Here is a 22,164-nt window from a genome sequence, read left to right on the forward strand (position 1 = left end):
GTGAGTTCTCCTTCCAGGAATCCCACAGGTCTTGATAGCCTCCATGTGCATCTTCTGTCTCTGGGCATCACATGTGGTGAACAGGTGGTCTGTGGACAGTGAAGGGGGCCGCCAGCCCCAGATGCCTGCACGCCCAGACATCACCCCTTTGTCACTTTTCAGCATGACTGTTGCTCCCACCATATTGCCTCCAAGCCCCACACTAGACATTCTACATGCGGTGTTATTCCCACAACAGCATGGGCAGATGAGGAGTCTCAGATGTAAGTGGCCCGAGGTTTCCAAGCTAGCAATGATGCACGTGAGGTCTGACCCCAGGTTCCTGTGCTCCCAGGCTCGTCCTCTGAGCAGCACCCCCTCTGCTGGGAAACCCCTCACAAGGAAAACCAACCAGGTATTGCCACATCCTTTGGGGAACCCCTTTAACCCACAACGAAGGACGTCAAGAGCCATGCCCCGGGGAGCTGTGCAGACTAGTGGTCAGAGGGGCAGGATGGCAGGGGACACTGGCGGCAGGAAGCTCAGGGGTGCGGGGTGGGGGGGCTGCGCTACTAACCAGTTACCTGTCCCACCACTGAATCCTTCCTTTCACCTGGCTCCGCCTTCAGCTTCGCATCGCCTCACAACTCAGGTGGGATGCACATTCCGACACATTCGTGGAGGAACACGTTTTCCATTGGGCCCTGAGAACGTGATGTGATGTTTTCCCAGTCTCTAATCAACTGACACAGAATGCCAGCCCTGCACGTTTCCATCATTGTGTAGAGTGTCTGGATGACACTAGTCAGAATATGAGCTTCCAGGTGGACTGTGGGTGATGTCATATCCCGTTCTGTGTAGTCAGGTAAAGCAGAAGATCAACCGTCTCTGTCTATGTCTTTATGATGCAAAGACCAGTGAGGGGCTCCAGGCAGTGACAGTCAAGCTCATGGTCACAGTCCCTGGGTGGATAGAATCCGACTGCTTTAGGTCAAGCCTTTGTGCCCTCAACAGAGACACACGTGTGACCAGCAAATTAGCTGTCCACTGGGCCCCACAGTTTATGCGTGTTCTGTACGCTGGCTCTGATTATTGCATGAGTTAAAATATGAAACAAGCATGCATGCACATGCACACACACACATATACACACACATCCCTAGGTTGTAACTACTAGTCTAACTACCTGATCGTAGACATACGGTAATGTTCTAGTGGTGGTAATTTTTCAGATGTTGACAAAAACGCAACCAACCCTTCCGCCCTTTGAAATCAAGTTTTCAAAATTAATCAAGAGTTGTGTTGGTGTCTTCTCCCCCAGCCTCTATTGTCTGTCTCGCACTCTCGCACACAGGGCCACACGCACATGCTCTTACACACGGAAGGAGCAACCGTGTTTGTAATACCAACCAGGGCAGCTCTCAGTCTCAGGCTGTAAAGCCACTGCTTTCTTCACTGGTAAGTTCCACGCGGACCCAGCTTCACAGCCTCCGGAATAGACCTCCGACAGCCTCTGGGCAGACACTTGTGCAGGCCTAGCATGGATTAGCTTCATGTTCTTAGGGGATGAGTTGGTGTTTTAAAAAACAGCACGAGGGGTGCCTGGGTGGCTCAGTCGTTAAGCGTCTGCCTTCGGCTCAGGTCATGATCCCGGGGTCCTGGGATCGAGCCCTGCATTAGGCTCCCTGCTCGGCAGGAAGCCTGCTTCTCCCTCTCCCACCTCCCCCGCTTGTGTTCCCTCTCTCGCTGTGTATCTCTCTTTCAAATAAATAAATAAAATCTTAAAAATTATAAATAAAAAATAAAATAAATTAAAAAATAAAAAATAAAAAAACATCACAAGGGGAACAATTCCAGGTTCAGATCCCAGCTTTACTCCCACTAGCTGTGAGACTTCACACAAGCTATGTAACATCTTTGGGTCATAATTTCCTCCAATAAGTGGGAAGATAAAGGACCCCCCAGAGGACTGGAGCGAAGGCTTTATTGAAAGCATCCAGCAGAAACAGAGGCAAATAGTTGTACCAATAAAGAAAAGGGCCAGAGAAGGTAAATGCTGACCCAAAGCCATGCAGACGAGGCACCCTGCAAACATAGGGATGCACTTGCGCCTAGCAGGTGAGCTCCCAGATCCCCTTCCCCGGCATTTAAGCCTAGGAATTCCAGGCCTCACTTCCTGGACCACCTGGGGCAGACCAGCTGCTTGCCCTCTGCAGGCCTCTCTCTCAGCAAGCCCCCTGAGGGCACCTGGCCTGGCTAGACTCTCAGGGCCCGTGCTGTGCCTCTAACTCTGGATTCACACCCCCTGGGTCACAGCGGGTCGTCAAGGTTAGACGGAAGGCAGAGCAGGAACCTACAGCCAAGATGTGTCCGCCACACATAGAGGTACCTGGTTTCCTGGCAGGTGAAACCCAAGCAAGCAAAGACAGTGACCTCTTTGTTTGAAATCCACAGAGGCAAAGACTTCTCTTAGCTCACTGTCTCACTATTTTCTCTGTTAGTGCCAAGAAATTACTCATTTTATCTATAAATGTTCCCTATAAAATTGAACTCACTTCCTTGTTATCAAACCTGCAGCAACAGGGAATGAATTATCAGAGTCTACTCAAATAATTCATGTTCCCATATCCCCCCTAAGCCAACCAGGGGCAACTTAGAGTCAGCATCCTTCCGATCTGGAAGAGGTCTCAGGCAGCAAAGGACCATCTACTTCTCATTTTGCAGGTGATAGAAGAAAGGTCCAGGAGGGTAAGCAGCCTGTTTTTATTCTCGTGGGCCCTAATTTCTCTTTTAATCATTACTTTCCATTCTGTTTTTCTCTCATCACCAGTTTTACCACATGCTTTTATTATTTTTTTAAGATTTTATTTTTTTATCTAATCTCTACTCCCAATGTGGGGCTCAAAGTCATGATCCCGAGATCAAGAGTTGCATGCTCTTCGCTGTGAAGTGTGCAAGACTGTTGAATCACAGTTCTGTACCTCTGAAACAAATAATACATTATACGTTAAAAAAGAAGAAGAAGAAGAAGAAGAAGAAGAAGAAGAAGAAGAAGAAGAAGAAGATCGCAGGAGGGGAAGAATGAAGGGGGGGAAATCGGAGGAGGAGATGAACCATGAGAGATGATGGACTCTGAGAAACAAACTGAGGGTTCTAGAGGGGAGGGGGGTGGGGGGATGGGTTAGCCTGGTGATGGGTATTGAGGAGGGCACGTTCTGCATGTAGCACTGGGTATTATGCACAAACAATGGATCGTGGATCACCACATCAAAAACTAATGATGTAATGTATGGTGACTAACATAACATAAAAAAAAAAAAGTTGCACGCTCTTCTGACTGAGCCAGCCAGGTGCCCCTACCTCATGCTTTTAAAACGTAGGGAGAGGCGCCTGGGTGGCTCAGATGGTTAAGCGTCTGCCTTCGGCTCAGGTCATGATCTCAGGGTCCTGGGATCGAGTCCCGCATCGGGCTCCCTGCTCCTTGGGGGCCTGCTTCTCCCTCTGCCTCTCTCTCTCGCTCTGTCTCTCATGAATAATAATAAAAAAAAAAATCTTTAAAAAAAAAAAAACGTAGGGAGAAAATCTGGGCATAATATATCTGAAATACTCATAGTTTTTTTAAAAATGCCAAGCCAACTCCACTGGAGTGATGCTAGAATTTACCACAAAACTAGCTGTGACCCCTGTCTCTCTCGTCACCAAAGATCCCTGGCACACTTACTACGTGCCAGTCACTGCCCTGGGCACAAGGGATATAACACTGGGAGACACAGTCCCTATTATCAAGCCCTGTCCAAATTAGAAGGCGGACAACCATGGACACAAATAATCACTAGATAGATGTGTAAATGAAATACAGCTAAAATATTTCTTAAGCATTTATTTTGTTCTGGGCACGCAGATCAACTCATGCAATAATCAGGGGAATGTATCAGGTACACTGGTAGTATGTGGGAAGGAATGAAAACCTCTGCTTGAGGAAATTAAGAAACCATTCCTAAAGGAGAAGCTATTTCTGTGGCCATTAACGGGAGACAGTTCTTCAGGCAGATGAGGAGATGGATGGAACAGAGAGGTGGTGCCGGAGCCCAGAGGTCTGAAGCATGGGGTTGGGTCAGAGGCGGTGAGTGATGAGGCGAGGAGGGGCAAACGAAGGACCCTTCTGCCAAACTCGACCCTGGACACCGGCCACCGCAGGGTTCCCCAAGGGCATATTATGGACGTGTTTTATTTTAGAACACTCCGTCCAGCAGTTCAGGGCGCGCAGGAGAAACATGCGAACCCAAGCTGGGGCCCGAGTCTTCCAAGTGAGAGATGATGAGGGACAGAATTGGGACAGCAGCAGCGGGGAAGGTGTAAGTGCCTTGGGGACCGAGGCACTACGGAGGTAGAATTTACACAACCGTCACAAATGACCCAAGGTTTCTGGGTTGGGTGACCCGGTGAATGGTGTGGCCGTAGGCTGGCAGGGCTCAGCAGGAGAAGCTGATCTGAGCAGACACAAGATAAACTGTGCTTTGCATGAGTCCGGGTAGAAATGCAGGTGCAGATACACGGGATTGAACATGGGAACATGGTGCTGAACAGAGCTCTGGAGGCGGATCCCGCAGGTCTATCGAAACGGACATGGGAGGCCTTCCTGGGCTGGATCCTAACCTTCCTCTGGGGTTGGACACCCTGTGGCATGGCAGAGAGATGAAGGGCAGAAGAGAGAGATGTCAGGGGTGTTTCCCCAGATAAAAGACGCCTCTGTTTTAATTGTTGGACCCGGGCTCCAGCTTTGGCTGGGAGACAGCCCAGCGATCGTGCAAGTATTATTTTTCTGGTGTCTAATCAGCTTTCACGCATTTATGCACAGCGAAAATGACTCCCAGGTTCCGTTATGTGTGTAAATAGGTGGGTAGCTCTTTTCCCCACAAACTCTGTCTCCTGCTAGGTTTCATAAGAGCATCCCCCAAAATTATACTCTGCTAACCTTCCCCAAACACGTAATCTGTAGGGGACTATTAAGCGCACATACGCTTAGAGGCGAGAGACTGCGACAGAGAAATCCCAGATTAGGAGGCCACGTGGGAAAAGAGAATAGTTCATCCAAAACCTATAGGAAAGTGGCACCAAAAGGTTGAAGCTAAGTGGGCTGATCTGTGACAGTGTCCCTAATCCAATGGAAACGACGCAGAGGCGACAGCTCGGAAGAGGGGTTCAGAGAAACACGCAAGGCAACGATGACTCGCCATGAGGCGTGAGAGTCGTGGGGGTATGTACAGTGTGTACAAGCATGAAAATCGGGTTTAATTAAAACAAATGCATCCTCATACTTCACAAAACATCCAGACCCAAACCTACCGGGCTGTGTGGGACGGAGTCATGCACGTGGACGGAGCGTGTGCAGAAAGCCTTCTGAACACACCCAAACGACTCAGTTGGCTCTGTCTAAATGACCCCCTGTCATGGTGGCCGTGTCTTACCCAAAGGCATTTCTAGAAAATCAGCCAAAGATCCTGATCATTTTTTCGGCCAAGGAGGAGCACAAGGTGTTTACCGTGGTGAGGTGCCGGACAGGGAGAGAGGGACCGAGAAATATATTCAATTCATGGGATTCTCTGAGTCACTTGGCCTGACCAAGTGGTGTGACAAACCTCAGTTGTACTTAGTCGGGAACTTCCTAGTGAATGGGGAGCTTTAAATGTTTTGAAGCGATTAACAGATCAAAAGCAAAAAATCGCATGAATATATCTATAGGAGGTAGAAAGTCATTTGACAGAAATTCTGCATCCAACATCCACTCCTGATGCTGCTGTTACCAAAAGTCCTGAGGCCAGGCTGGCGAAGGAGGTGAAGCTGGAGCACAGGGGGCCCCACAGACCGTGGGGAGGGTTGCCTTACAGTCGGTGGGAATCCCGCCCATGGCTGGGTACAGGTGCATGATGGAGCCAGGTTCGAGTTTAGGAATAATCAGGCTGATGAGGTCTCCTGTCTCTTCCCAAAGGCCAGCACTTAAGTAAGTGAGAAAACAGAAGAAGCATCCCCACAACATCTTTATCATTGTTACTGTCATGACATTCTGGAAGTATCAGGCAACGCCGCCGTCAGATGAGGAGAAGACGAGGTATCACACTTGGAGTGAGGAGGTCAAGTCACCATTAGTCGTAACTGATCACCTGAGGTGCTTGAAAAAATAATCTGAAGAGCAAGTATAAATGACGTAAGAAATCAGTACGGTAGGTAAGTATACAGAATCAGCGTGCAAACATCCTCTGCCCCTCTCTTTCTCTTCTTCCTCTTCCCATTCCTGAACAATTCAGTCCTCAGGTCATTAGATGGGGCCAGACAGGCAGCTCAGCCAAGGCCAAGGGCAGCACTGTGCTGGACCAGATCTTCGCGTCACCACCCGGATGCATGAGGACGGTGTCCACACAGGGGAGCGGTGGCAGCAGTGAGGGAAGAGAATTCCTCAGATTGCACAGGGGTAGATACAGCTGGACGGGTTTCTCACGGTCAGAGAAGAGAGTGAGAAAAGAAACACCTAGAGTGAACCCTAAGACAGTGGATTAGAATGATAGTGTTGGCATGAACTCCTGGTTTTGAATATAGATAAATATAGAAAAAACTAGAGATGTGAACATGTTTATACGTGTGTGTATGTCTCGGTCTCTCTACATAGGAAGACACAGAGAAAGAGATCAAGACTGAGATAGACATGTATTTGTCCAAAGATACAGAAGCTACCCCGAAGGAGCTCACACTTGCCAAATCGGGGGCGATATGAGCCTCATAGTAAATAGTGGCTGTAATGTATTACAACCTGTGAATAAGGAGAGCCAGAGTCCAAATTCAGATAAATCAACAAGTGAATAATTGGAAGTTTGAAGAGGAATAGAATGGATCAAACTACCTTCCCACAAATTCCTTGCTGCTCAGAAGGGGGAAAAGTGAAACTTTATAATGGAGAAAACTGGAAGACACTACTTTAATCAAATGAATGCGTGGTCAAGGTGGACACCGTCAGTAATAGGACAAACCTAACTCTCGGGCCATCTGTTGAGATGCAATAAGGAAAACACAGCACCATTTCTGTGATATTCCTCCCAATGGGAGGATCTAACCATGAGGACACATCAGAACAAACTCAAACCAAGACACGTTCTACAAAATAACTTGGTCATAATCTCTAAAAACACCAAGGTGCTGCAAGTCTTTGAGAGACCGACGAACTGCTCCAGACTGGAGGACACCAAGGACAGGGGCCACGGGTGGCTCAGGACCCAATCCTTTGCTACTAAGGATGCTATGGGAACGGCTGGCAAAATGTGAGTGGGGTTTGAGGGCTGCATGCTAGCAATGGACCCATGACCAGTCTGCCCTGGTTTGTAGGAAGTGCACACTAAATATTTAGTCAGGGTAATGGCTCTGGGAAAAAAAAAAAACAAGGCCGTTCTACTGTACTTGCAACTTTTCTGTAAGTTCGAGATCATGTCAAGATTTAAAAAGCAGTTTACAAAAATATCCATGGTGTTCACCATAGACAAGAAACTAGTCTAAAAAAATTAATGGGGAAAATAATTCCATTTACAAGAGCAATTTAAAAAAAGGATAAGCTTTGTTAAGAATAAAGTTAGAGGAAACGGGCAGGATCTATAATGGAAAGGAGTGGGAACCAGTCCTAAAAAGAAAACACAAAAGAAAACATATTTTATACCTGTTGTATCTTTTCAATGTTTACAAATTACATTTACTTTTTATTCAAGAGTAAATTTTAAAAATTGCAGCAACAAAGAGAGCACATTGAAGGAAACATGATCAGAACAAGGGTTTTCGGTGAGCCTTACTGAGTCCAGTGAAAGCTGTCCTAAAGAAATCTCTTCTAAATGAAGGGAAAGTTGCAGGAATGGACTCCGGTTGTTAAATCCAAAGCTTGTGCATGAGGAACAGCTCCCTGCCGCCTCATGAACATGTCATGATTCAACTCAACCTAGCCTGCAAGAAATGGATCACTCCCTATCCGAAGCCTCTGTGACCCTTTGGATGGCTTCCATGAAGCTACTTGCTTAATGGCTCGTGTAACACATTCTTATCTTCCTGCAAAGACTGTAAATTCCTTAGGGGCTGGAAAACGCGCCCTTGCCTGTCGGCCATCTAAGGGGCTGGTGCTTCGCACACAGTGAACATGAGACTGTGTGATGGTGAACTCATTTTCTCTTCTCTCTCTCTCTCCATCCACACTCAGACCAGATTGTTAATGGTGCCTCATCAGTTAAGAACCAAGTTGAGTGGCCAGGGAGTAAAATAATAGTAATTTACTGCTTCCAGTTTTAAAAAGAGAACTGGAAAGTTCAAATCGTCAGGCCTGCGTTCTGAACGCCATAGCTGTACCAAACATTTCCAAAGATGATTTGGCATTAATTTCTGTGTATTGGCATGTAGATATCCGCAAAGCATTTCTTGATTTATTTCATTATTTTACCTCTTTACCTATCCAATCTAGACTGGTGAGATTTCACACTTGAAGGGGAAAAGTAAAGAACTGTATGTACCCACTGCATTTAACGTTAAACATTTTAAAGTATAAAATAGCAAGTGATACCTGACAATGCACCAATTGCGGCATAAATGGGGGGCGCTAAAGTCCAGCCTCCTGGGCTCTGGGGGGGGAGGTGGTGGTGAAAAGCTACGCTCTGTATCAGTGGACGCCTAAAAGAATCTCACTTAAAAAAAAAAAAAAAAAAAGTAAATAGCACCCAAGCACATACAGATTGAGAATTAGACGTGAAAAGTTTCCAAGAGCACAGAAATGATCTTTGGAAGGAGAGTGTGCCTTTCATTCTGTGCTGTCAGGTGGAGCACAGTTGGTTCCTCTCACTGATGGAGCCGCGGGGAAACAAGACTCTCCCTGCCCATGAGGACTGACTGTGTGCCAGGAGGAGAGGGGTTCCCGCCAATCCCTCCAAGCGCCCCACACCCAGCTGTCTGAGCTGCCCTGCCAGGAGCGCCCCAAGGGTGGACCTTCCCATCTGTCCTCCTGCTGGCCCTCCTCCCACCTCTCCCTGCGGGATCCACCACACAGGTGTGCCCTGGTCGCAGCCATGAACATGAAGTCATCTGTTGACGACCTACTCTGCGCTCCTTCCTAGAAGAAAAACAGGACTGAAGACTTGATCATGCTCTTGAAATTGTTTTCAATCTAGCTGGGGAGCCAAAGTTCACACGGAAGCCTTGGAGGCACATCCCAGGAGCTACCCTGGGGAGGGCTGGGAGCAGGGCTGCCCTGTCAGGACAAACCAGGAGGCGGAGGCCTTGCGGGTCCTACTATGTTAACGCATTCTTAAGGCACAGAGCCCTAGGGAGCTGATCCTTGATCCAGAGATTTGCTTTAATGTATCATTTTTCACCAAGAAGCCACAACTCTGGCATCATGCCACAACTGTTACCAAGATACCTGTCAAATACGGTCCAGACCCATGATTTTACTACTTTTTCAACTCACAGTAGGAAATTTATTTTACAATAGACCAAATATACACACATGTCACTAAATAATACCTGCCCAGTCTGCTGGATTCACTCTGACCCTCTGGCCCTCCCGTCCTTCCCCTCCCCTCCCCTCCTCCTCCCCTCCTCTTCCCCTCCCCCGCTCTTCTCCCCTTCTCTCCCCTCTCCTCCACCTCCTCTTCTCCTCTCCACTCTTCTCTCACTCCTCCCCACCACCACCCCTCCACTGGCCCCTCCTCCCCTCCTGCCCCCTCAGCCTCTCCTTGCCTTCTCCCCCATTCCATTCAGTTTTTAGAAATCTGGTTGGGACTCACTAAAAATAGATGCCATGACTCACAAATAGGTTACTACCCACTATCTGAGAAACACTGGTTGAGGCCATTCCAAAATGTTACAGCACTTCTGCACATGCTTTATGAGTGAATGATAAAAAGGTTTACTAATGAACTTAGTTGAGATTGACTCAGGAATGTACTACATTAACAAAAGCTTAAAATCTTTAAAAAAAAAAAAAAGCATGCAGCGTTCTGAAGAAACACCCAAGTTCGTGGCATATAAAGGTATGTGCGGCTCATGGGAAGGTGGGACAGAGCAGCAGGGCAGGGAGTCCCTGACCCAGTGATGGCAGGGCGGGTAGGGACGGAACTTCGGGAATATCCAAATACGTGTGGAATGACTTGGTGCTACTTATAAATACACTAATGCAATTTTTCATGCAAGGTGTTTGTTCTTTAGTGCAACTCATCCTCTTGGACATCTGGTCAATTTCCTTCTTCAACAAGACAGAGTTTCCTAACGAAACTTTAGCATTTTTGCTTATCAACTATCCACCTTGTAAAGACGTCATTGAAGCAAAACAAGTCTTATCCTTACATTTTCTATCATCTCCAAAGCACCACATGATTCAGTCTATTAAATTATAAAATTACTCTTAAATAATGCTATCAAAGTTGATGGTAATTTTTAATCGCTTTCCCACACCATGCAGAGACCATCCCTGGTAATTAGTACAGAGCTTCTAATCAATGCACGAGTGTGAGGCTTTGTTTCTCCAGGTTGCCGCCCCCCCCCCCCCCATGCATACATTTTGGACAAGTGATAACTTATTACTCTATGGACTACACCATGTGTCTGTAACACACTCCTTTTCTCTAGACTCTTTCAGGCCAGTGGGAGGAAGAGGGGTTCAAAAACTACTGAACCGTGATCCTCATGCCATACTGAATGTGGTGCGAGCCGAGGACACCACCCAGAGCTCCAGACTCGGGAGGAAAAAGGTGCCTCCCTGGTGGAGGTGGCCCTGGCTTCACGGAGGAGGCAGAAATGAGGAGGGGCCTCCACAGATGCTTAAGGTTTCCATAATGAGACACCAAATGGAGAAAGAAGCTCTCAGAAGAGGAAACTTCGTAAACAATCACAGAAAGTACTTGTCCACTTAGCTGAAAGGTGGGGAACCTGGAAGGAAGGAATAGGGTGAACGCAGATATCAGAGCTTACCTGTGTGTCGAAATTTTCAGGTGACACACCACTGGGGCCTCTATTAGCTGCCCGGGTCTCCCTTGGGACCCCAGTGTGGAAGGAGAGTGTTGCTGCGTAATTTTACTAGAGAATAAAAGAAGTGCCGGTGATTTCCTGATGGGAGAAGGGGCAGGAGTGGGGCTGCCTGTCTCGGTGAGGGGGCGGCTGTCCTGTTTGATGCACAACCTCTTATAGAAAGAGACCCTACCCCATCACAGAATGAGAAATTTTGTCTTTGGGCTATTTCGGCTGGGCTAGCAGGTGCCGCTGCTCAGGGTCATAAGGGACTGACCTGTTGTTGACCTTGTTATCTGGGGGAATGGATGAGGTAGGAGAAAGAGCCAAGTCCAAGGCTGTGGGTCCCACCACTCTATCTGTGACTGTCCCTGAAGTCCATGCGCTGCTCCAGAACCTTCCTGAAAAACCCTTCGTCTGTAGTTCCTTCTTTTTGGATTTCACCACTTGTAACTGAGTGGCACCTCACAACACAGATGGACCAAAGCAGGGACAGTGGGGGGCATGGAGTCCATCTATAGGCTCTCCTAAAAGTCTGCCTTAACCTTTTTCTGTGATACCTTCTGTGCATCCTACATCCACAGAAAAGTTCCATTAAAAGGGGAGTGCAATCATTCATTCGCACATTTGTCCAGCAAATATTTACAGAGGACTTATTATTTCCAGGCTTTATTCTAAATTCTAACTTCTAGAAGTACACAATGGGAAGAAAGAAAGAAAGAAAGAAAGAAAGAAAGAAAGAAAGAAAGAAAGAAAGAAAGAAAGAAAGAAAGAAAGAAAGAAAGAAAGAAAGAAAGAAAGGAGAAAGAAAGAAGAAAGAAAGAGAAAGGAAAGAAAGAAAGAAAGAAAGAAAGAAAGAAAGAAAGAAAGAAAGAAAGAAAAAATATTTCTGCCTTTATCAAAAATACATTCTCCTAGAGAGAGGCAGATGATTAAAAAAAAGCAAAATAAGAAAATCTCAGAGAGCATTTTGTCCTATGAGTGAGACCTCACATCCCCACAGTGACCCCGAGGCCATGCCCATCCCTGAGGACCCCGTGTGGCCAGCACTTCACACAGGTGCACTGCTTATTCCAAACATGTTTGCCAAATAGAATCCAATGGCATAAAATATATAGGAGTGGGGACACTGGATACTCCTTGTGGTTGTTCTTTCTTCAGACGAAAGCCTAACTCATTTCCAGTGGCTTCGCACAGGCGTGGCCCTGTTCCCAGCGTCACTCTCAGGGACATCCTGAAATCCTGTCATTGGCAACACTTCAGTGCCACTTTGAAATTCTTCTGCATTGCATTTCAGACAATTAAATAACAATGACTTCAGAAACCTGACAATCAGACACACACTGAATAAGGAAGCCTGGAGGAAATGGGCAAGAAAAGAGCTTCATATAAAGCAGAGAGCAGGACAGATTGCATTAACATATTATCAGCGGATGCTGGGTTTTTCTTGTATGTTATAACAAATCATTCCTCCCTGTATACTTCAGATGTTTGTAATGAAGTCACAGCGAACTCCGACGCTTTGTCAGTGATTGTTGCATATGCGTGGGACTCGGCACTTTTATCGTTTCAGACACTCGGCCCCCTTAGTGAGTTACCACGGAGTCTGCGGTCCAGTGCGATCTGTCCATTTCTTCACACCAACACAACCAAGTCTTAGAGGTTTGACCATCCAGGTCATCCAGTTCAACCTTCTAAAGTTATGGACGAGGAGACACACAACAGGGTGCCTTTTGTTTTCCAGACACGTGTTATTTCCTTTCTGGTTCAAGTGTAAGAAGTCTTCGACTCCCATTCTCCTCTCTCCTCCAGCATCTCTGGTGCCCGAAACTGCATGGTCCTCCTGGTGGGAGCCAGAGAAGCTAACAGAACTACAAAAAATACCTGAACAGGCAGCTCTTTGCTCTCAAACTTCTGAAAGAATGTTCTTCAGCATCAGTTCTTCCTCCAGAGGTCATGCCCACTCTTTTCTATTAGTGATTATAAATCACCCTTTAAAAGATTTTTTCATAATAACAAAACAATCTAGTCAATTATTTTAAAAAATTAATCTGTTAGGAAAAAATCATTCCAACTGGTGTCAGGGGGGTCATGGAGATGTAAGCCAGTTAACAATCTAGATGTTTATCTGTAATGAGTTTTAGAGGCATAGAATGCCCTCCAAACCAAGGACCCATTAATAATACAGGGAAGCCACAAAACCCAAATGCCACTGTGATGTCAAGGAGATACACAGTTGTAGGAAACCATATGTTTGCTCCAGGCATTCGCTCATCGGAGGAAGGAATAGCTACCCATAGTCGGTTTCCCTGCAGCTCAGGAAGTCTGGGGAATGTGAACTGCGAGTAGGCCATAGTTCCTATCCAGACCTGCCCTAGCTCCCCTCCATACAGAGGCTCCCCTTCAGGGGACTCTGCCGTGGTAGGAATCTGGAAAACTGCATTAGATGGGATCTTAGCCAATTCCATCAAAAATAGAAACTACTTATGTTTAAAACACTCATTAGATGTATGGAATGTCATAATGAACAACAGACATCATTTTCATTCAAAAATAATCCCAAAAGAAATAAGAGTGAAAGCTAGAGGACGAAACAATACACAATAATCAGGGTAAGGGCGGGAAGATGGACAGGCCAGGAGAGCAGGCTTCTCACCAGAGGGAGGCTGGGGAAACTGGGCTTCCCACTGAGCCTCAGCACATGGTGGCTAATGACCTGTCTTATGGTCAAACCAGCTTCCAAGTAAAGAATAATTCCTCAGAAAGGAACTAAAATGAAGAGAATGTGAAAAGAATGGAAAACATCTGAGTATCTTCCCGTGGAATAAGATCAACCAATAAAATTATTCAGTGTTTTCGTCACAGACTTTCCCATACAGCCTTCAACAGAGCCATCATCTTCACAGCTAACTGAACATCGGGACATCCTCTTGTGTCTAAGTTCAAAGCAATGAAGAAAAGTAGAAGCAGAGCAAAGCATAAACTGTGGCGGGCATTGTCCATTGGCACGCCAAACTCTTAGTTGTAAAGACAAAATCTTTATAAGTTGAACGCTTTATGCCAATATCTTTCACCAGTATAATCTGAACACATATTGGACTCAGCTGGGACCCATGAGGGGACAGTATTCTGGCCGTGACTTTACACACACACACACACAACACACAACACACACCAGCATGTGTGTATGCAGGCTTACACTTGCACACGCCAGATAATTTCAATGGACATCCAAAGAAACGTCCAGCCAAAGCTAGGACAGCGCACTTCCTTTTCCTCTTTACTCAGCTAAATGAAATAGGATGGAGTGATCACAGTTGGGGAGAAAACCACAACCATCCATGGTGTTCACCATGACCCAGGTAGGACCTTACCTTCATCCCCATAAGGGATCTCCTGAACAGAACCTATAAAGAGGGCAGGAGCCATTACAACACAAGAACCGGGAAATATCCATGTTGGACCTGAAGCGAATACCCACCAGCCATGACTGGGAACTGTGTGCACCCTGGCATAGATTGGTGGTAGGTAAGGGCATGAAAAGGCATGATGGATTTCTGTTCCTAGGTTCCAAGTCCCCACCATCTTCTCTCCAGGTAACCTGTTTACTTATCAGCTATTTAAAACTTTGGATCAAGCCAACCTGCTGACAGATGGTCTTATAATCAATGACTACCACTGAAATTTAATTTCCAATTGCCTTAATTTAATACACGCTATAATATACTTTCGATGGTTAAAACGAACAAACACATTGGCCTTCCAAGTCACTAGACTTAAAAGAAGCCCCTTCTGACATTCAAGGTCAGCTAGACTGATGTAAATATTTTCCACTGTTCTCCAGTGCGCATACTGTCAAGTCTGGCTGAGAGACCCAGAGGAAAAACAAGAACAGCACTGCGTTGGGGAGGTGGAGGAGATCCAGGCCCTTGGCCTCGCGTGGGGGTGCATGAGCAGAACCACAGGGCACTCACATGCCGGGTCTCACCTGGCCTCCCCGTCTCCCGCGGTCACAGTGTGCTCAGCCATACGTCCTGCCATATACAGAGATGATCTGCCACCACTTTGGGCTTGTGCCCTGGCTACCATTTCCCAAATAAATGCATTCATCATAATACAGTAGTTGAGTGTTTACAGTCTTAATGGTTTCTACAGTTACATCCTCACAGGCGATTACCAAGTGGCATTTTTATTTGCCAGATACAAAGGATACAGTGAAATCATTAGATATTTGTAAGCTCTAGAACAAAACCAATTTGTACAACAAGTCATTTCAAAATTATTATAATCTCTGCATAATATGGATATAGGTACTTACTGTCGCCTATCCTGACTTGCAATATATTCTCTGCCGGGTCCTATTGAACTGGGGAATGAGCAAATTAGCTGCTGCTATTAGTACAGGACCTCCAGAGCATACCTTTTTCAGTTGTAATACCACGCATTCCCACAAAAAAAGAGGAGATAGGTCTGTTAAAAGACAATTCTTATTTCTTTTATAACCGGAAGTCATGTATTCATTAATTATTAGAATGCCATAAAACGGTCCCGTGTTGTTATTTACCATGATAATGACGTCAGTTCCCATAGATTTCATAGTTGTTTAAGCAGAAGAACAGGGTACGCATCTTTGAGAGTAACCCTCAGGCCAAAACCAGATGCTGGAGACAGAGCCAAGGAATGTGTCAGATACTCATGGTGATACCAAATTATTCTCCCCAAAGATGGAAAAAGACCAACCCTTCAGGTAAAGCCATTTGCAATATTTGAATTTATTACCAAATGCCATTTTTCCAGTAAAATTAATTTAAGAAATGTACTGACTTTTGCTCTCAGATCATAACTGAACAAATAAAGTCAAAATATGGGCAATCACTAAAATACAACCTATTTCTAGGTAAACGGACAACACTACTCTCGTCTATTTCTATCAACTCCAAAATACACTGTCCAGGGATAGCCTACACCTAACCTCTGCCTTGACACACACAAACCATGCAAAATGTTCCCAGTGGCCACAGAGATTCATGTCTTTTGTGCAGGAAGGACTTGGTGACTTTGTGTTTCTTATGACGTCAGGGCAGAAGAGCCATGACTCCATTTTGGAGACACACGCCCATGTCTCCTGGTGCTCTGCTCAGACCTGCCCCTGCCACCAACCAAGACCACAAGGCTCAGTTCTGGAAAGGAAAGCAAATGCTCAGAAGAACTCCTCCACCTGCCCGGATCCAGATCCCACCCCCCCCTCCATGAGCCCTTCCATCTCTTCTTCCACAATTAACCAACAGCAAAATATTTGCATCTGGGTCATTTTTCCTTTGTCTTTTAATGACAGCCCAGAAAAAGCTTGACTGGTTCCTTTGGGCTTACCTTTAACCAAATCCACAATGATTTAAGTGAAATAAAAGGTGTCTGTTTGGGTTTCTTTGATGTGGAAATCAGATACCCAGGTATTACTTTTGTTTGCATAGGAAATTTCCCACCTTCACTTTTTCCTTGGTATTATTCTAGGGAAAGGAGTGCCTCACTGCTCTTATCACAACAGCTCTCCTTGGAATCACAACACATCCCCAGATTTGCTTCCAACCTTCCCTCTAACTTCAGTAGAACGCAAAGGGCCTGCCTGTGCAAGGGTGAGGATTCAACATGACGCAACCCTTAGCATCCCTGGATTGGAGAAGCAAGGGAGAAGGCAACATCATCCCTGCCTTCCCTCCCCGGCCACAGGCACGAGGGGGACAGCATCGGCACCCCACCCTCTAGACACAGGTTGTGGGCACGCAGACAGCCATGCAACCTATATATCCACAGGATGGTCTGTCACACCAGTGCACAGGACAAGGCAGGCAGAGGACCGGGAAATGGTCAGCAGCCCCCACTCCACACCTCCCTGGCCTCTTCCTGCCTCCTTTCCCATCCCACCCCCACCTTCCATTTCTCCCCACAGAGCTTCAAGTTCTCCCAAATTTGGGTCTCCAGCACCGGCTGAATCAGCTCATTCCCACCCTACCCCCAATTGCCTGAAGACACAAGTAAAATCCCATTTGTGGGGGGAAAAAGTCTACTCAAGTTGCCTTGACATGGGAAGCTGTGACGAAGACCAGCTAGAGCATTCCTGCAGAGGATCTCAACTCCAAAAGGCTTCCCGGCCGCTCCTTTTTCCTCTCCTCCTCCCCCTCCCCCTACCTTGCTCCTGGCGGCCGCGGCCCCCAGACCAGGCAGCGGGTTCCTCCTCTGGGCTCAGGGACTCTCCTCCACCTCCTCCACCCTCGAGGGCTTTGCGTTTCTTCGACATCTCTCTGCCCTGGGCTGGGGCTTTGGGGGTTTCTGTTCCCACCCCCGGCCCTCCCCCCTCGGAGAGGAGAGTGAAGGTGGGGTTAGGTGGAGGGGAGTGAGCGAGGACGGAAGGGGTGGGGAGTAGAGACCAGGGAGGGAGATGGAGGGCAGGCCCTTTGGAGAGGCAGGGAAGGCAGGAGGCAGGGAAGGGCACAGAGATCCCACAGTCCGTTAGGCAGAGCTGCCCTACGTCTAGGGGGCTGTTTGCGCTCGCTGGCGCGCTCCCTCCTTCCTCCTTCCTCTTCTTCTCTCCACTAGAAGGGTAAGCTGAGAGGGGAGGAGAGCTCAGAACCCAGGGAAGAGAGGCTCCTCGGGCCCCTCTGCTGATTTCTTCCTAATCTGGGAGGGGGTGAGGTGGGATGCTCTGTATTGGGACCCCTGGCCCTGTCTATTCATGCAGGAGTGGGGTTCTGGGAGGGGGGCACTGCTTGTGATGTTTGGTGGGGGATGTTTTCAATGGATTGCAAGGAAAATTGGGTGGAATGAAGAAAATAAAATGCTGCAGAATGCAATATAGTGATGCCTTCAGGTGCTGGAGACTCGGAATCCTCCTCCCCATGACATCATGTAGTCTTTTGCGAAAAGGGGTTGGGAGAGGTGGGGGGTGGAGGGGCAAGATGAGTGGCAGCAGAGGTGAGGGATGGAAAGAGGAGGAGGGGGATCTTGCCCCCATCCAGAACTCAGGAGGGAGGCCAAGAAGGGAGCAAGGAAGGGGCTGGGAGCACCAGCAGCTCCTCTTAGCTTCTCCATCACGCACCTGCCAGGCTAGCATCACCACGGATGCGGTTTGCAGCTGGGGGGCAGCCTTCGCAGGGAACTTGGAGCTGCGAACTCCGGTCAGGAGGCAGCCCGGAGGCAATCGCTCAGCGCTGGGGTTGGCTGCAGTCTCTCTCACCTCCTGTGCAGCCCCTTGAGCCTTACAGACTCAGGTTTATTCTTCCCCAAGCCCACTAGCCAGCCCTCCTCCAAAGCAGTCATGTCCCCAAACCACACACACGCACACCGTCTTAATGCCAGAAAGGATGGACGGAAATGATGGGGGCGGGGGGGGGGGGGGAGTCGGAAAAAGGTCAGAGTTAAGTTTTTCCGGACTCTCAAGGGTTAAATAATAGGTAAAAGCAACTATCAACTTACCCGCCAAAGTGTGCTGAAGCGCGGATCTGCTCTCCGCTTCCTTTCAAGTTGGTACGTTTAAAAAAGAGAGAGGGAAACGGAGGGAAAAAAGAAGCCAACCGGCCAGGAACACGGTGGGTCCAGGGCTCCATTGAGAACTGCGCAAAGCAAGTTGCCAAGCGAGGCCGGTGGCCCAAGTTCGGGACCCCTCCAAGAACGCTCCTTCCGCTCCGCTCCGCAGGCATATTCCAAAGGCTCCGGGCACCCTGGGTTTCGCGCAGATCTTCTCAGAAAAGGGGGAGACAACTCACAACCGGTGGGGTGTCCTTCTTTCCCCCCCGCCCCCCGCCCCCGGGATCGCCAGGGCAGCCGCGTGGAGCACTCTCGGCACCAACGAAGACCGGTCCATTTCAGCCCAGCGTCTCTGCGGCCGCAAGTTGGGACCCGCACATCGAGCGAGAACAGGAGTGCGAGTGTGAGCTCGCGCGTGTGTGCGTGTGTGCGCGCGTGTGCCAGGCTCTGCGCCGCGCACACTGGGCTTTCGGGGGTGCATGTGCTCTCAGGAACGACTCTCCCGGCTGCCTGGAACTTGGAGAGTTTTCCTTTAAGCCGGAGCTGCAGCTCGGACACCCCCCGCGTCCAACAGGAGGCGATGACGTCTGTAGCCTCGTTGCCACACAAGTCCCCAGGCTGCCGCTGCCGTTCATTGACAGGAGCGGGCGCTCCGACGTCAGCAGCCGGACCTTTGGCTCGGAGACGGCTCCCACCCCCGCACCTGCCAGCCCGCCCCCGGGGAGGGGGGGTAATGAAATCAGAGCCGCTGGGAGGGGCCGGGGAGGCTCTGGGCTTGGGTGGGGGGACTCTGATCTGCTCGCTTTGTCCTGGAGCTCCGGAGTATATAAATAGTGCTGTCTCCAGCCAGACTTGCACCCCCTCTTGCACGCCCCCGCAGTGCTCCCCCCGCCTGCCCCGGCCCCTTGTCACTTAGTATCTGGCTCGCTCAGTCTGGAGGGAGGCGGAGGAGGGGGCGGGGAAGCGGGGAGTGGAAGCAGACGTTGCTTCGCTTGCCTCTCCCCATTCATAGATTCGGTCGGAGTCTCAGGGCCGCGCTGGGCTCAGAGAATCGCAGTGAATGGATGGATGCGTGCCCGCGCGCGGGGACCACCAGTCCGCGAGGATGTCACGCCTGCGGGGGGCGCCATCCCATGCGGGGACAATCACCTTCGCCTTGGGGGGGAGGGGGGAGGACCCCAGTGACCACCCTTAAGAGGCCAGGGGCCTGCCCTTTCCTGCCCCTCCAAGCCCAGGGGTCTTTTTCCCTGTGTAATGCAAGCACGAAAACAGAAGGGAGCTGTGCTCAGCCCCCACACGGGGAGAGGGGGAGAGCCGGGCTGGGGAATGGGCCAGGGCCTGTCTGCCACCCAGACCCGTAGCTACACGGGTGGCGGGAGGGGGGGGCACGTGGCGCAGGGCAGTGGCTGGGGCCGAGGGTGTCGCTTCCCTCTGCGCACCACAGGCAACTCAAACCCGCTCGCTCGCCCTCCGCTCCGAGCACCCAGGGGTGCGGGGCGCCTGGGTGGGGGTGCAGTGGGAGGGTGCAGGGGAGGGGGTTGGCCGCAGGGCTGTTCCCCAGCGGACCGGACTCCCAGGAATCCGTGGGCTCACGGCCCCCACGCGCTGTGGCGGGGAGCCGCCTGGTGGCTCGGCCCGTGCCGAACCCCGGAGAACGCGGTGCCCCCCACCCTCCTCACTGCGCACTGCCTTGGTTTCTCACCCGGGAACCCAAAGGATTGAGTTCTGAGGCGCCCTGCACTCCAAAGGAACTTCCCCCGCGCTCGCAAAGACGTCCATGGGACTCGGGGCACAAATGTGGCTAAAGTGAATCTGCACTCCTTGGCTACCCCAAAACCTGCAAGCTGGGCGTGGGAGACAGCAGGCCACCAAGAGCATGGTGCCTGGCTGCGGAGCCCTTCAGAGCCAGCTTCTGCCCAGCCTGTCAGAGAACTTTCCAGGGGCTCCTGCCCTTGCACTCGGGCACTGGACCCCAGTCCCTCTTGCTAGTAGAGGAAATGCCTTCACCATCCTCCTCTGTGTCCCCCAGGTCATCCTAAGTCATCTGCAGGTTGCTCCCCAACATACACACACATGCCCTGGGTTTTCCTGGGAGAAAACCATCCTTAGGCCCCTGTTGTCCCTCCCCCACCCAGTCTCTCTCCTCTTCACAACCAACAGCACACAGACCTTGCCCCAGACTGCTTTCTCTCCTCCCAGTGGCTCTTGAACCAACCCCAGTAAGACTGTCCTAAGATTTCTGCCGCAGCTACTCAGCAGAACTGCACTCTCACCCAGGCCACCTGCCACCCCGGGCCAGCTGCTGCACCAGACAAAGGTGAATTTGTGGTCCTCGTCTGGCTTTGAGAGCCAACCACACTGGGCAGACTTCATGCTTCCCTCCTACAAACACATCCTTCTCTTAGTCTTCAAGACACCATGCTCCTGGGACCACCTCCCACCTTTCTGGCCCTATCCCTGGGGTCGCATGGGTTGAATCTGGAGCTCCCCAGCTTCCTACCGTTGGAGGACAGGACTGGCCCCCAGAGACCTTCCCTTCCCTCACGACCTGCTCCCCTGGCGCCTCACTCAGCCTCGTGGTTAAGTCCTATCTGAACACTGAACACGGAAGACGTTTTCATTTATGTATGTAGCTCAGGCCTCTCCCGGAAAGGCTGGACCCCGATCTAAGTCACACCTCCACCTGGTGCCTAGACGGCACCAGAAACATAACAGGACTGTAACTGGGTTCCTGACGTTACCTTCACCCCAAACCTGGTCTTCCTGCCGCTTTTCCCACCTCAGTGAATGGGCTTTTCAACCTTTCGGTTACCCTTACGCCGAATATGTTGGAGTAACATGGACTCCTGTTTTTTCCTTCCCTCACCTTCCATCTGTCAGCAAATTCTGTGCTAACATGTCCTAAACGTGTCTGGGCGCCAAGTCGCTCCTACCACCCCACTGACATGACCCCAACCCCACTACCTCCTGTGGGGGTTGTTGCTGTCTCCCCCTCACCCAGCTCCCTGCTCTGCTGGTGCCCCCCTCACTCTGCTCTCAACACAGCAGCCCGGGAGCTCCTCTTAAAATTCGACATCATGTCACTTCTCTACTAAAAATCATCCAGTGCTCCTCAGCTACCTGAGTAGCAGCCAAAGTCCTGATAGCGATCTGTAAGTCCTACCGCCTGGCTGCGCTTATTCGTCTTGCTTCCCGCTCCATTGTCCCCAGCCCCACAGGCCTTTTCTGGAACCCACTTGGAGCTGGGCACCTGCTGATCCCTCTCTGGGCCCTTCTGCTGCTGAATACTCCCAGTGCTTGCTCTTTCCCCCTTCTCAGCCGTACTCTGGGGCCTCCTCACAGAAGCCTCCAGAGTCCTCCCAGCCTAAAACTTGAACGCACTTCCTGTCCCTGGCCTTACTTCATTCTCCTCCTTGCATTACTGACGGTTTACTTATTTGCCTTGTTTATTCTATCTCCCCACTAAAATGCTAGCTTCATGATATGGGGATTTTTTTTTTGCCTTTGTTTATAATCACATAAAAACTAGAGTTAGCTTCCCAAAAGTTCTTCACGTCCCCACACATTCAGGAGACGTTTGATTTGTTTGTTAGCAAGTACAAGAAGGTGCACTTGGAGGTTCAGGGGGCCTTTTTTCTGCCA

General features: G+C 49.4%; 1 long non-coding RNA gene across 1 annotated transcript; it reads right to left on the minus strand.

Moving 5' to 3' along the window:
- Positions 1 to 3,844: 3,844 nt before the first annotated feature.
- On the minus strand, positions 3,845 to 19,311 carry LOC135365650 (uncharacterized). The gene is made up of 2 exons (XR_010413849.1): positions 18,472 to 19,311; positions 3,845 to 4,656 (listed from the first exon to the last, which is right to left on the minus strand). It is a non-coding gene; the product is annotated as an uncharacterized LOC135365650 (long non-coding RNA).
- Between the last annotated feature and the right edge of the window lie 2,853 nt (positions 19,312 to 22,164).

This window comes from Mirounga angustirostris, unplaced genomic scaffold, assembly GCF_029215605.1.
Source record: "Mirounga angustirostris isolate CCGP_5_RB_7025 unplaced genomic scaffold, mMirAng1.0.hap1 SCAF_8, whole genome shotgun sequence".
In the NCBI taxonomy this organism is placed as follows: Eukaryota; Metazoa; Chordata; class Mammalia; order Carnivora; family Phocidae; genus Mirounga; species Mirounga angustirostris.